Source organism: Lupinus angustifolius, chromosome LG19, assembly GCF_001865875.1.
Source record: "Lupinus angustifolius cultivar Tanjil chromosome LG19, LupAngTanjil_v1.0, whole genome shotgun sequence".
Classification (NCBI taxonomy): Eukaryota; Viridiplantae; Streptophyta; class Magnoliopsida; order Fabales; family Fabaceae; genus Lupinus; species Lupinus angustifolius.
Genome location: NC_032027.1, coordinates 3,614,408 through 3,628,838, shown reverse-complemented (window position 1 = coordinate 3,628,838; position 14,431 = coordinate 3,614,408).

The following is a 14,431-nucleotide window of genomic DNA, read 5'->3' as shown; positions in this document are numbered from 1 at the left end:
CCCATTTTCATTTTTCTTTAAATAGAAATTTCAAAAATGGTTTTTAAGTGACTTAATGGTCACTTATTAGCTGGAATCAATTTTAACACATCCTACCATGACAATCACCTTTAAATTTCGTTTGCACTATAAAAATAAGAAGTTTTTTTATGACGCTAAAAAATAAAACAATGCTTTTATAATATTTTTATAAAAATTATACCTAAACCGATATTTTTAATCACTTTTAAGTATTTTGGAGTCAAATTATTATTATTTTTATACGAGTAATGTTATATCCTCCTACTAAATATTCATATTAATCCTCATATTAATCCTCTTACCCACAAGATAGTGACATATGTCTCTTGCAAACCAATCACTAATAAATAATGTATTATCTTGTGACATATATCAATTTTTTGTGGGTAGAATGATTAATATGAAGATATATCATTTTCCTTTTTATACTCATGTGGATTAAAATAATTTTAGACTTTTAAGAAAATTGTTTGAACATTTTCTACTAAAAATAACATTTTTAAGTGTCCCAAAATTAAAAATAAGGTAAGTTCAAATTTTTAATTAGTTAATTTTTTTAATTTTTAATTTTTAATTATATGTCATAAATCAGATTTATAATTTAGATTGGAAATCGATTCTATTTCACTTTAACTCCTTCTATTCCATTAATTAAAATTTTGCCTCCACATTAGCACATATGCTAATTAAAAAGGTTATAAATAGAAAAGTTCTTAGCACATCAAAACCTACCTAAAAAAGACATACAAAAAACAATACATATCATGCAAACCGTGTTACCCCTCCAAAAAAAAGTAAACCTTGAAAGTCATGTTAGTCATTTTCCCATCACTGAAGCCACCATTAATCAATGATTGCCTATAATGCAAAATTTCTATGCAATCATTGGGTAATAAAAACCGAATAAGTAAGCACTTTATTGGTTAATATGCAATTTCCAAATATTGCAACGCCATCAGACCAAGTCTCAGTTTTCCACACTTGTCCATGTCTCTTGGTCGGTGCAACTTTTGCAGCTCCATGTCGTTTTTCGCACCGGTCCAAAGTCCAACCAAGCCACCATTGTCTCCAACCAGTCCGGGAATTCGTGCACAACAGGTTAATCCAATGATTTAAAAATCATACCGTATCGGCCGGTTTGACTGGAAAATCAGCGAACCGGACCCCTAACTGGTATAGTACAGATATTGAACCAGCCAAGTATCAAAATTGGTCAAAATCAGTGAACTAGCCGGTATTTGACTAAACCGGCTGGTTTATACACATTTTTTTTTTTTAAAAAACTTAAAAATTTAAAAACCCATTACAAGTGACCCATCTTTCCAATTCTTCTTCAACACTTCAAGGCACATGCTTCCGATACATATTTAGATTACACCTTTTGGTTTCTAACATTCGTGTGTAATCTCAGTGACATTTGTGTAATCTTGGAGTACTGTCTGAAGATAGGATTTGGTGCAAAAATATAATCTCGATATGATACAATTTTGGCTCCTTGGTGTTAAGTGTTAAAACTTCAAATTTATTTGTTTTGTTGAGTGACTTGTGAACTTGTGTCATTTATTTATATTTTGTGGTTGTTAAGTGATACTTTTGGATTGATATATGTTTTGTAATTTAGACTTTGAATTTGTTAAAGACTTAAAGTTGTTTGTTTAGTGAATCTTGAGTAGATTATGAATATGGATTATAAATTTGAGTATCTACCTATTTGAAATTTGTTTGTTATAGGTTTATATATAAATATAAGCAGGTGTGTCCGATTTAACCGGCATACGGTTTAATTACTGAACTACCATTAAACCATTGTATCACTATATCAGTATCCTAACCGGTTTGATAATCAGTACAGTTTTATAGGTTAATCTCTTTTTTACACACATTCATATCATTCCTTTAATTTCATTGCATAATAGTTGTTAATAATTAATCATAACAATAAAGGTTGGGTAATAAACAATATGCCTAATAGACATTAAAGACGCTACTTTTTCCGGATTAAGAAATAATAATATGAAGAAATATTAGTTTTCAAATAAGTGTACCCATTATGTTGTACACTGTTATTTTTTTTTTTTTTGCAGTTTAAGAAATCTTAAGTGGATCGGTTTATTGCCTTAATATCAATAACTAAAAAGATAATAAAATGTGATAAAAAAAACATTTGTTGGTAATTCTTTCATAATGATTAATTATTTTAATTAGTTCTAATAATTTTCTATTGTTTATGATACGATAGCATCATTTACTAAATGTCCATAAAATATATAACCGCTTCCGGATTAATCAAGGAGGGAGGTAGGTCGTTGTAACACTTCTCATCCTTATATCATCCTCAAATGGCCATGTTACGACAATTCTATTCACTCGATTAAGTCCTAAGTTAACAATAAAAAACTAAAAAATATATATTATAATTATTTTCAAACATCGATGGGATGTGATGTGAACATTAGTTTCTGTTGCTTCACTCTTCTTGAAGTTGATAAAATCTATTAACCTTTTCAAACCTCTTTAAGACGGGATACGGTGCGGACATTAGCTTCTGTTGTTTCGCCCCTCTTAGGAGGGATAAACACAACCCAACTAAATTTTTCTATAAATCAACATCACTTTTTTAGAATTACGTAGTCTTGATTTTCTAAAGCATTTATGGATACGTAGGAGCAAGATTAATTCATGTCAGACACAAAAGTAAAAAATAATTATTTTTTTTTTTAACAATTTCATTTTAATAAACTAGGGGTATTTAACTCGTGCAATTAGTTAGAGTATCGTTTAATTATGGGCAGACGAGATCATAATATCTTTCTCAATCTGTAATTGACTCCTGAAATCATAACATCGTTATAAAAGATCATTTTATCCAATTTCGGTCTGTAAAATGTGTTTGACACATTTTAACCACAAAAGGCATGATGCCAACTATCAAAGAGGTCACGTAGTCGAAAATCGGGGTGTGAGAGTAATTTAATGTTTGTGTTATTTTTGTGCAATATTTGCAATGTATAAATTTTTATGGGGATTTATATTTATCAAAACTATAATTTAGCTAACAATATTTTACTGATCTTGTTAACTAGTTTATTAAATATATATAAGAAAATGAATGACTGAGATTGAATGTAACTAATATAACTTAACTTGAGTGTCGACGGATCCATAATCATAATAAAACTCATAATCATGAAGTCTTTCTATATATTAATTATTAAGTGATGTTTTGGTGGCTGACTATTTTAATATATATTCTTTTTTTTTACTCTCTTTATCCTATTCTTAATTTAAGAGTGAAACTAAGATTCTACATTTACTTATATAACTCATATGTTATTGTAATCTAATATTTGTATAATGTTTGTGCGGTGTTTGTGCAATTTTAAAAATCTTTATGGGAATTTTTATATATCAAAATATTCAAAGATAAACTATAATCTAGTTAACAATAAATATTCTATGCTTGTGAAGATGGAGAGCAAGATATATATATATATATATATATGAGTCTCTTGAAAATTTTGACTCGTGAATCAAGAGCTAAAAATGAAAACTTCTAGTTTTTAAGAGTCCAATTCTAATATATTCTATATTATTTTATTTAGAAAAATACAGTATTATATCAAGACTTTTGATTGCATTAGTTATCATTTAGTATATTCATATTCTAACAAGACTGGAGCGTAGAAAATCAATATGAGAGTACGATGTAAAATGTGATCATCACACATACTTCATTTTCTTGTCTTCCCCAATTGGCTTAGTTGATTACAAATTCTTTTTCATTAGTGGAATGGCCACTAATCCTAAGGAAATACGAGTCTAACTAATACCCTCTGGTTTTAAGGGAAGCCTATTGTACCCTTTATATCTCTCTAAATAGCAGAATGCGATGTTCCTATGAAAAAGCATTAACTAAGAAACATATGAGGATTTTTATTTATCCAAATATTTATGGGGATTTTTATTTATCAAAATATTTACGGGGATTTAGACTTCTAAAAAGATAATAAAGAATTATAATATAAGTCTAATAAGTCACCACTTGAGTCATCGACATGTTGTATGTTGAATGATCTTCAAGCTTGTCTTCATGTTGGTCTTCATGTTTGTCTTCATCAAAACATAGATCAATCTCCAAGGGTGCACTTCACTTTCAATATTTGTAGGAATCCCACGCAATCGGACAATTTCTTTGATGTACAAATCTATCAGTCTCTCCAAAGAGTACTTTATGCTGATCGATAGAAATGAGTCGTCTTCGTCAAACGGTCTACTATAACCTAAACAGCATTATAGCCTTTCTAAGTCCATGGAAAACCACTTACGAAATCCATTGCAATTCTATCCCATTTCCAAACAAGGATTTCTAACGGTTAGAGTTCTCCACCAGGTCACTTATGCTAGATTTTTTCCTTCTAACATATTAAGCAGCGCGAGACATACTATGTCACTTCCTTCTTCATACCAGACCACCAGAACATCTTTTTCAGGTCTGGATACATCGTGGTAGCTTCAGGGTGAATACTTAGCTTGCTCTTATGGGCTTCGTTCAAAATTGTCATTCTCAAATCTGGGTCACTTGGCTCACAAATTCAATTCTTGCATCTTAGTAGTCTATCAATTCCTTCTTGAAATTCTAGGGCTCTTCCTTCAGCCAACAAGGTTCTCTTCTCTTACAGTTCAGGATCGAAACTTTGCAAACCTTTAAGTTGTTCCAGAAATTCATTGGTTACTGTAAGCATACCTAAAGTGAAGCTCTTAGGTCTTACTTGAACAGTAAGGCTCAAATTCCTAAAATCCTCTATCAGTTCTGTTTCACTGACCATCATGCTTGACATGTATAGAGACTTCCTACTCAAGGCATCAACCACCACATTAGCTTTCCCAGGGTGGTACTGAATGTCAAAGTCATAGTTCTTGAGGAATTCAATTCATCGTATTTGCCTCATGTTCAGTTCCTTCTGGTCGAACAGATACTTCAAGCTTTTATGATCGCTGAAGACCTCAAATCTCACCCCATAGAGATGATGCCTCCAGATCTTGAGAGCAAAAACGATCGCAGCCAACTCCAAGCCGTGCGTCGGATAATTCTGCTCATGTGGCTTTAATTGTCTTGAAGCATAAGCCACCACCTTTTTCTATTGCATCAACACACAACCCAGACCTTGCTTTGGTACCATGTTTACTAACAAGAAAGTACCCAATATAACTTGGGTACTTAAACAAGCCAAGTAAATTGTCTAGATACCATGTTTAATTGTCTCGATATCATGTTTACTAACAAGAAGGGACCCAATATAACTTGGGTACCTAAACAAGCCAAGTAAATTATTTTGTAGGTACGCCTTCGGACACAGGGACAACACTACTATTTGGATAGTGGATGTTCGAGACATATGACGGGTGATAGATCAAAGTTCCTGGATCAGAGACAACAATAGAGGAAGGATACAAGGTGTTGGAAGGATCAGCAATGCTTCACAAGCCATTATTGAAAATTTGTTGTATGTTTAAGGGCTAGAGCACAAACTTTTGAGCATTAGCTAGATGTGTCACAAAGGTAACAAGGTATCATTCTACTCAAATTGTTGCATCATTTGTGACAGCTTAGATAATAATGTTAAGTTCATAGGGAAGCGAATAAACAACATCTATATGATTGATTTGGATGATGTCACCACTCTATTTTCAAAATTCTTTATATCTAAAGAGAGTGACATCTGGCTGTCACACAGACGAGTAGCGCATGTCCATTTAAATTATCTAGCTAAGCTATCATCACATGATTTGATGTTAGGACTATCAAATCTTGATTTTAAATCAAAAGACTCTTGTGACACTTGCCAAAAGTGTAAACAAGTGAAGAGTTCATTTTCATATAAAAATGTGATATCTACAATAAGACCTTTGGAGTTACTTCATATGGACTTGTTTGGACCATCACAAATTATAAACTTTGGTGGTAGCTAATATGCATTGGTAATTGTTGATGACTTCTCTATATACACATGGACTTTGTTTCTTGCTCTGAAAAGTGATGCTTTTAAGTCTTTAAAAAATCTGGCCGAACAGCTCCAAAACTAATTTGATCACAACATTGTTTATATTCGCAGCGATCATGGTGGAGAATTTAAAAACCACCTATTTGACAAATTTTGTGAGAAGCATGAGATCCTACATCAGTATTCACCTCCTCGAACCCCTCAACAAAATGGATTTTTTGAGAGGAAAAATCGAGTATTAGAGGAGCTAGCTAGGACAATACTGAATGAAAGCAAGGTCCCTAAGTATTTTTGGGCCGATGTAGTGCATACTGTTTGCTATGTAATAAATCGAGTACTTCTTAGGCCTACACTCTTAAAAAACACCATATGAATTATTTAAAGGCCGAAAACCTAATATTTCACACTTGCATGCTTTTGGATGTAAATTCTTTATATTCAATAATGGTAAAAGATTACTAGGAAAATTTGATTCGAAAGTTGATGGTGGAATATTTTTGGGGTACTTTGTTCATAGTAAAGCATATCAAATTTTTAATAAATATACAATGCATGTTCAAGAGTCTATCCATGTTCGTTTTGATGAATCTTCTCCGAAAGAGAAGAGGAAGGTTGTATGTGATGATGTTTCAGGTGCTTTAGAAAAAAAAATACACAAAGGACATGGAAATCGAGAAAGAGGTTCATGATGATCAAGAAAGGAGTTTAAATCATCAAGAAAGGAGTTTAAATTATCAAGACATGCCAATAGTATGGAAAACCAAGAAAGACCATCCGCTCAACAAGGTTATAAGTGATATCTCAACGGGAGTGGTAACCCTAACTCTCTGTGAAACTTTTGTAATTTTTTAGCGTTCGTATCTCAAGTTGAACCTAAGACCATAGATGAAGTCATAGAGGATGAACATAATAATGTATGGGACTTGGTCCCTAAACCTAAATATCATCATATAATCGGCACTAAATGGATCTTTTGAAATAAATTGGACAAATCTAGTTTGATTATATGAAACAAGGCAAAAGGGTATAATCAAGAGGAAGGCATTGACTATGATGAAACCTACGCCCCTATTGCGAGGTTGGAGGCTATCCAAATATTATTAGCCTTTGCATCGATTATGAACTTTAAAATCTTTTGAATGGATGTGAAGAGTGCCTTCTTGAATGGCTATATTCAATAGGAAGTATATGTAAATCAACCGCCCGGATTTGAAAACCATAAATATCCTAATCATGTTTATAAACTCAAAAAGGTGCTATATGGTTTAAAACAAGCTCCTAGAGCTGGATATGATAGATTGAGTAGTTTTCTATTAGAAAAGAGATTTGAAAGGGGTAAAGTTGATACAACACTCTTTATACTAAAATCAAAAAATAATGTTTCGTTAGTATAGATTTATGTAGATGATATAATATTTGGTGCTACTAACGATTTACTTTGTAAAGAGTTTGCTGACCTAATGAAATGCGAGTTTGAAATTTCAATGATGGGAGAGCTGGCATTCTTCCTAGGATTACAAATAAAGCAGATGAGCAGCGGGATATTCATTCACCGGACGAAATATTGCAAGGAATTATTATGAAAGTTCGAGATGGATAAGTGTAAAGAAGCTAAAACACCTAAAGCATCATCCTCCTATATCGACAAGGATGATAAAGGTAAAGTAATAGAGGTAACAAAATATTGAGGGATAATTGGTTCATTGCTATATCTATCTGCTACTCGCCCCGATATAATGTTTAGTGTATGTATGTCGGCAAGATACCAAACTTCACCTAAAGAATCTCACTTTAGTGTCGTAAAACGTATTATGAAGTATCTTAAAGGAACATTGTCTATGGTTTTATGTTATCCTAGGGATGCCTCATTATCCTTGATAGGATATTCCAATTCTGACTTTGCGAGATGAAAGTTGGACAGGAAAAGTACTAGTGGAACTTTCCATCTTTTGGGAAGCTCCTTGGTATCATGGCATGGTAAGAAGCAAGTATGTGTTGCTTTGTCTACCGCTAAAGCGGAATATATTGTTGATGGCGTGCGTTGCGCACAAATATTATGGATGAAGCAGAAACTATTACACTTTGATTTAAAACTTGTGAAAATACCAATAAAATGTGATAACACTAGTGCCATAAATCTATCAAAGAACCCCATTATGCATTTTATAACTAAGCATATTGAGACTAGACATTACTTCTTAAGAGATCATGTTCAAAAAGGTGTTTGTATACTTGAATTTGTTGAAACCTCGAAGCAATTGGCGGATATTTTCACCAAGCCCCTTCCATGGGATACATTCTTTGTTTTACGCAGAGAACTTGACATACTTGATGAAAAAATATCTAAACTAAGTTGCTTTAGGGAATTGTATGCCTTGTGTGATCTTTAATATAGGCTTATAAGTGATATATGTTATGAATGCATGTTTCCTATGCTAAAATTTTTTTCATGAATGTTTTTGTGCTTCTTTAGTGTGTCATACACCTTTAGGTTACTATCTTAGAAATAACATCTCTGCATACTCTAGAAATCTCTACACTACACTGAAATCTGAGTTAGTTATGTCAATAATTGGTTGTTCTGTATCTTAATCGATTAATTCAAGTTCCAGTAACCAGAATAAAAATTTCCATCTTGCTTTTAATCAATTAATGCACGTCTTAATCGATTACCTAGGCTCAATATTTTGATAATATGAAAATTTTAAAGTGTTTAATCGATTAATGTGTTACTTAATTGATTACCTGGGCTCAAAACTCTAAATGTTTGAAAATTTTAAATTAGCTAATCGATTAACCATTGCAAATAATTGATTAACGATATCAGTATATTAGTTTCAAGTGTCATTTTGGGTCATTTCAATTTTAGAACCCTAAATCCTCTTTAATTTCCCCCTTTTGAATCTCTTCTCAAATTGAGTGTTCCAAACCTAATCCATGGCAAATCCGAACAATAACAATACTTCCATCTTCATACAATCCCCAAAATTTCTACTCAATCTGAAATCCCTAATTTCTCATTCTCTTATAACCGAAAATCCCAAAATCCAAAAAATGGATTATTCAATCGATTAATCATCTTCATACCTGAAATCATGAGTGACCCACGTTCAATGAGATTAAAGCACACTACTAAATGTTCCACGGGCATGGAAAAAGGCTCATCTTTTGCTCAAGGTGGAAGAAGGAATTGTGATGATCCCTACTACTCTCCTATACTCCAAGAAGCTCGTCTAGCCAAGTTTCATGGATGAAAATAAACATACATCCGATATGAAGATGTGGCATGACTAGTCGAACAAGAATTCGAGTTCCCACATAGTTTGGAAACCTAAGCAGCGAACAAGTTTATGGAATAAGGATGAAGTTTATGCATCGATGGTTATGGGTAAAATGATTGTTTTGGATGAGGAACTGTTTTTGGATGTTGGAGGATTATCTAGTGATGCATCCATGTTAGGAGATTGCAACAATGAGTTATAGGACTCATTTGATGCTATTGAGATGTATTAGTCTTGTTTAAGAGGACCTCACCTGTTTGTACAAGGAAAATTGTCCAAAATGGGTCATTATCTGTTGAGAACTGACTCTTGCAGTATCTGATTACGTCTATTTTAGTTCAAAGAAACACCAACCATGCTCAACCTACAATCAATGATCTCAAACTGATGTTTTCCATATGGAAAGGCATTGATGTAAATTGGCCTTCTGAAATATTGAAAGTGATGAATGGTATAGCCTCTTCTTCATCAAGATTGCTTGCGTGTGGGATTTTCATCTCCCATGTCATTGACTACTATGAAGTCGACACGTTAGATGTGGATACAATGACCACAAACTCTTGAGAGCATCTTGTCGGTGACAATCTTATTCACAAAATGTGCATTTACAAATTTGGAAATGTTTGGAACAACGCCTAAATGCGCGTATTGATGGTCATTTTCAGTCTTTGAGAGACTCCATGGTAGCTGAGTTTCAGCAGCAGCAATAGAGGTTATCCGAAGACCTTGAACGCATCGTCTTCATTGTATGTGCTACACATGGCTCATCTCAACCATCACGACCTCAAGAATAGCTTAGATAGGACTTTCTAGAGTCTAAGGTGTGTGTATTTTGAGATTGTATTTTGTTGTTGTTGACTGTATTCTGTTTTGAACTTTCTATGTACTTGAAGCATTTATATTGTCATTAACTTAGATTATGTTTGAATTATGGCGTGAAAATTTGACTATATCTAGCTTTTGTGTTATAACAATTGAATGGTTAATATATGTCTTATATGACTTATCTTATATACCATAATCATTCTATGTCATACTTGCCAAAATCACACAAATGGATATATCTCACAATTCATTTCTGCCATAATTTGATTTTATAACTGAATAATTGATTAACTCCATACATATAATCGATTAACTGATAAAAGTTGTGCACCTGTTTAATTCTTCTTAGACTACTTAATCGATTATCATTGATTACTTAATCAATTAAGACTAGTAAATTTTATGTAAATCTTTCCTTGCTTTTGGTCATTACTGTCATATGATATCATACCTTTTTTATTCTACCAAAAGGGGGAGAAAGTGTTGTTTGAGCTGTTTTGCAGGTTGCATTGAGCTTCCGCGTGAAATCTTGAATGCTAGCCTTGTATGACCTCTTACATGGTTTGAGGGGGAGAACAAAGTGAGGGGGATCAGCAAATTCTGACTCAACCATTGCAAACACATTTTGTCCAGCATCAAGCCATCAAACAGAAGATTTGTTTCAGAGGTTTTCATCATAAAAAATGGAGAGATTGAAATGGCAAATAGTAAAAGGAGGTCATCAATGATTAACCTACTTAGTTTTGATGAAGACTAGGAGTTATATGAAAGCTTGAAGACTTGGACATCACCAACAAAAAACATGCCGAAAACTCAAGGTCAACATCATAGAGATTAGGATCGCTTTATTTGTTTAGAGTCCTAAGAAGTTTGCCTAGTATTGAGTTTAGGATAGGTAAACACAAGATAGAAGTCTCACAAAAAGTATAAAATGAAAATCACATAGGTTGAGGCATTCTATCTTAGTATATATATGATAATTAAGACTCATGCATTTGCATTAGGCATACATGGCTTTTGTGCATCAAAGATTCATCTATTTCAAAATCATGTATTGCATGTTCTTGCATCATAAAGAATGTTTACCATACAATTAAGAAAAACCATTTTCATACATATTAATCGATTAACTTGATTGATAATCGATTATATTCTCTTGAAATTCGTTAATCGATTAAAGTATTGTATAATCGATTAAAAGGAGTTATAGTAGCTAACCTCCCAGGATTTCTGGCTTATTAATCGATTAAGGTATTGTATAATCGATTAAAAGGAGTTACAATAGCTAACCTTCCAGGATTTATGGCTTATTAATCGATTAAGGAGGTTGATAATCGAATAAGCCATAACTGAACATTTGTTTTCATAAGCACGTTAATCGATTAACGTATTAGATAATCGATTAACATTTGATAGAAATCAGTTACATGTAAAAGTCATGATTTTAACAAATGTATATATTTTTCATAGATTTCAACTCTTACACATTGAGAGAAAAAGAAAATTCAAGATTCGTGAAATCTTGAATGCTAGCCTTGTATGACCTCTTACATGGTTTGAGGGGGAGAACAAAGTGAGGGGGATCAGCAAATTCTGACTCAACCATTGCAAACACATTTTGTCCAGCATCAAGCCATCAAACAGAAGATTTGTTTCAGAGGTTTTCATCATAAAAAATGGAGAGATTGAAATGGCAAATAGTAAAAGGAGGTCATCAATGATTAACCTACTTAGTTTTGATGAAGACTAGGAGTTATATGAAAGCTTGAAGACTTGGACATCACCAACAAAAAACATGCCGAAAACTCAAGGTCAACATCATAGAGATTAGGATCGCTTTATTTGTTTAGAGTCCTAAGAAGTTTGCCTAGTATTGAGTTTAGGATAGGTAAACACAAGATAGAAGTCTCACAAAAAGTATAAAATGAAAATCACATAGGTTGAGGCATTCCATCTTAGTATATATATGATAATTAAGACTCATGCATTTGCATTAGGCATACATGGCTTTTGTGCATCAAAGATTCATCTATTTCAAAATCATGTATTGCATGTTCTTGCATCATAAAGAATGTTTACCATACAATTAAGAAAAACCATTTTCATACATATTAATCGATTAACTTGATTGATAATCGATTATATTCTCTTGAAATTCGTTAATCGATTAAAGTATTGTATAATCGATTAAAAGGAGTTATAGTAGCTAACCTCCCAGGATTTCTGGCTTATTAATCGATTAAGGTATTGTATAATCGATTAAAAGGAGTTACAATAGCTAACCTTCCAGGATTTATGGCTTATTAATCGATTAAGGAGGTTGATAATCGAATAAGCCATAACTGAACATTTGTTTTCATAAGCACGTTAATCGATTAACGTATTAGATAATCGATTAACATTTGATAGAAATCAGTTACATGTAAAAGTCATGATTTTAACAAATGTATATATTTTTCATAGATTTCAACTCTTACACATTGAGAGAAAAAGAAAATTCAAGATTCTCATAGCTGCATTTTCAGAAGCATCTTGCTTATCTTTGAAAGGTTTCTTGCATAGTTTTCATAGAGAGAAAAAGAGAAAATTTCTTTTTCATTATGTTGTACTTTTCATTCATTTGAGAAGTCCTGCACTAACTTCACTTTTAGTTTAATGCTAATTATGGGATCTATGTTTAGGGTTGTAGAGCCAAATTTAGAGTTTCAATCAGCGCATTAAGTGTGCAAAAAACTCGGCTATTGTTCAGTTACACAAGGATAGTTCTTGTCATGTATTTAGTATCATCATGTTAGAGAAGTGGTAATCATCACGGATCAGGAAGTCTTGGATCGGGTGATACTTCGGATATGGGCAGATTCATGCACAGTGTTAGTATCCTAGTAGACGTTAAGAGTGGTCAAACTAAGTGTGTAGGCTCAACAGGTTCAAGAAAGAAGTGTCTTGAGAGGTGTATTGGAAGAGTGCTTGTAATCAAACATTTATTTTCGATAGTGAAGAAAAATCTCCCGAGATCAGAAGGGGAAGTCTGGATGTAGTTTGCAAGTGGACCCGCAAACGAACCAGGATAAAAATATTTGAGCACCTTTCTTTTTCCCTATCTCTTTTATGATTTTGTCTTTCCATGCCTTATGTTTCAATTACATTATGTGATCTGTGTTAATTGGTAACAATATTTGTATAATCAATAATCAATTTAGGACAGTAAAGATCAGCAATCATCATTGTTTTCATAGCACGAAAAAACAGTTTTTCAAAGAATCAAGAATTAGCATAATCGATTAACTCTAACCATAATTGATTAAGACAACTCTCAATAATCAATTAACCTTGTTATTAATCGATTAACTGCAGCAGTTTCATATTCTGCGCATAAATCGGAAAAGCAGGATTTGTGATTCGCTACACCTATTCACCCCCCCCCCCTCTAGGTGTGCTTTACCTTATTGGTATCCAACAGATTGGCCATCAGTCTGTGGGTGGTAAGCCGAATTCACACTCAATTTGGTACTTAAAGCCATCTGCAGGCCATTCCAAAACTTCAAAGTGAAGCGCGGATCTCTATCTGAGCTGATATTTTTATGAATCCCATGTAATCGGACAATTTCTTTGATGTAAAAATCTACCAGTCTCTCCAAAGAGCTTCATGTTGATCAGTAGGAAATGAGTCGTCTTTGTCAAACGGTCCACTATAACCCAAACAGTGTCGCACCCTTTCTGAGTCCATGGAAAACCACTTACGAATTCCATTGCAATGTTATCCCATTTCCAAACAGGGATTTCTAACGGTTAGAGTTCTCCACCGAGTGGCTTGTGCTCGATTTTTGCCTTCTGACATATTAAGCAACACGAGACATACTCTGCTACTTCCTTCTTCAAATCGGACCACCAGAGCATCTTCTTCAGGTCTAGATACATCTTGGTAGCACCAAGATGAATACTTAGCTTGCTCTTATGTGCTTCGATCCAAATTTTCATTCTCAAATATGGGTCACTTGACACACAAATTCGATTCTGGCATCTTAGTAGTCCACCAGTTCCTTCTTGAAATTCCAGGGCTCTTATTTCAGCCAACAAGGTTCTTTTCTCTTGTAGTTCAGGATCGAAACTTTGCAAACCTTTAAGTTGTTCTAGAAATGCATTGGTTACTATAAGCATACCTAAAGTCAAGCTTTTATATCTTACTTGAATAGCAAGGCTCAAATTCCTGAAATCCTCTATCAGTTCCATTTCTCTTACCATTATGGTTGACATGTGCAAAGACTTCCTACTCAAGTTATCAGCCACCACATTAGCTTCCTT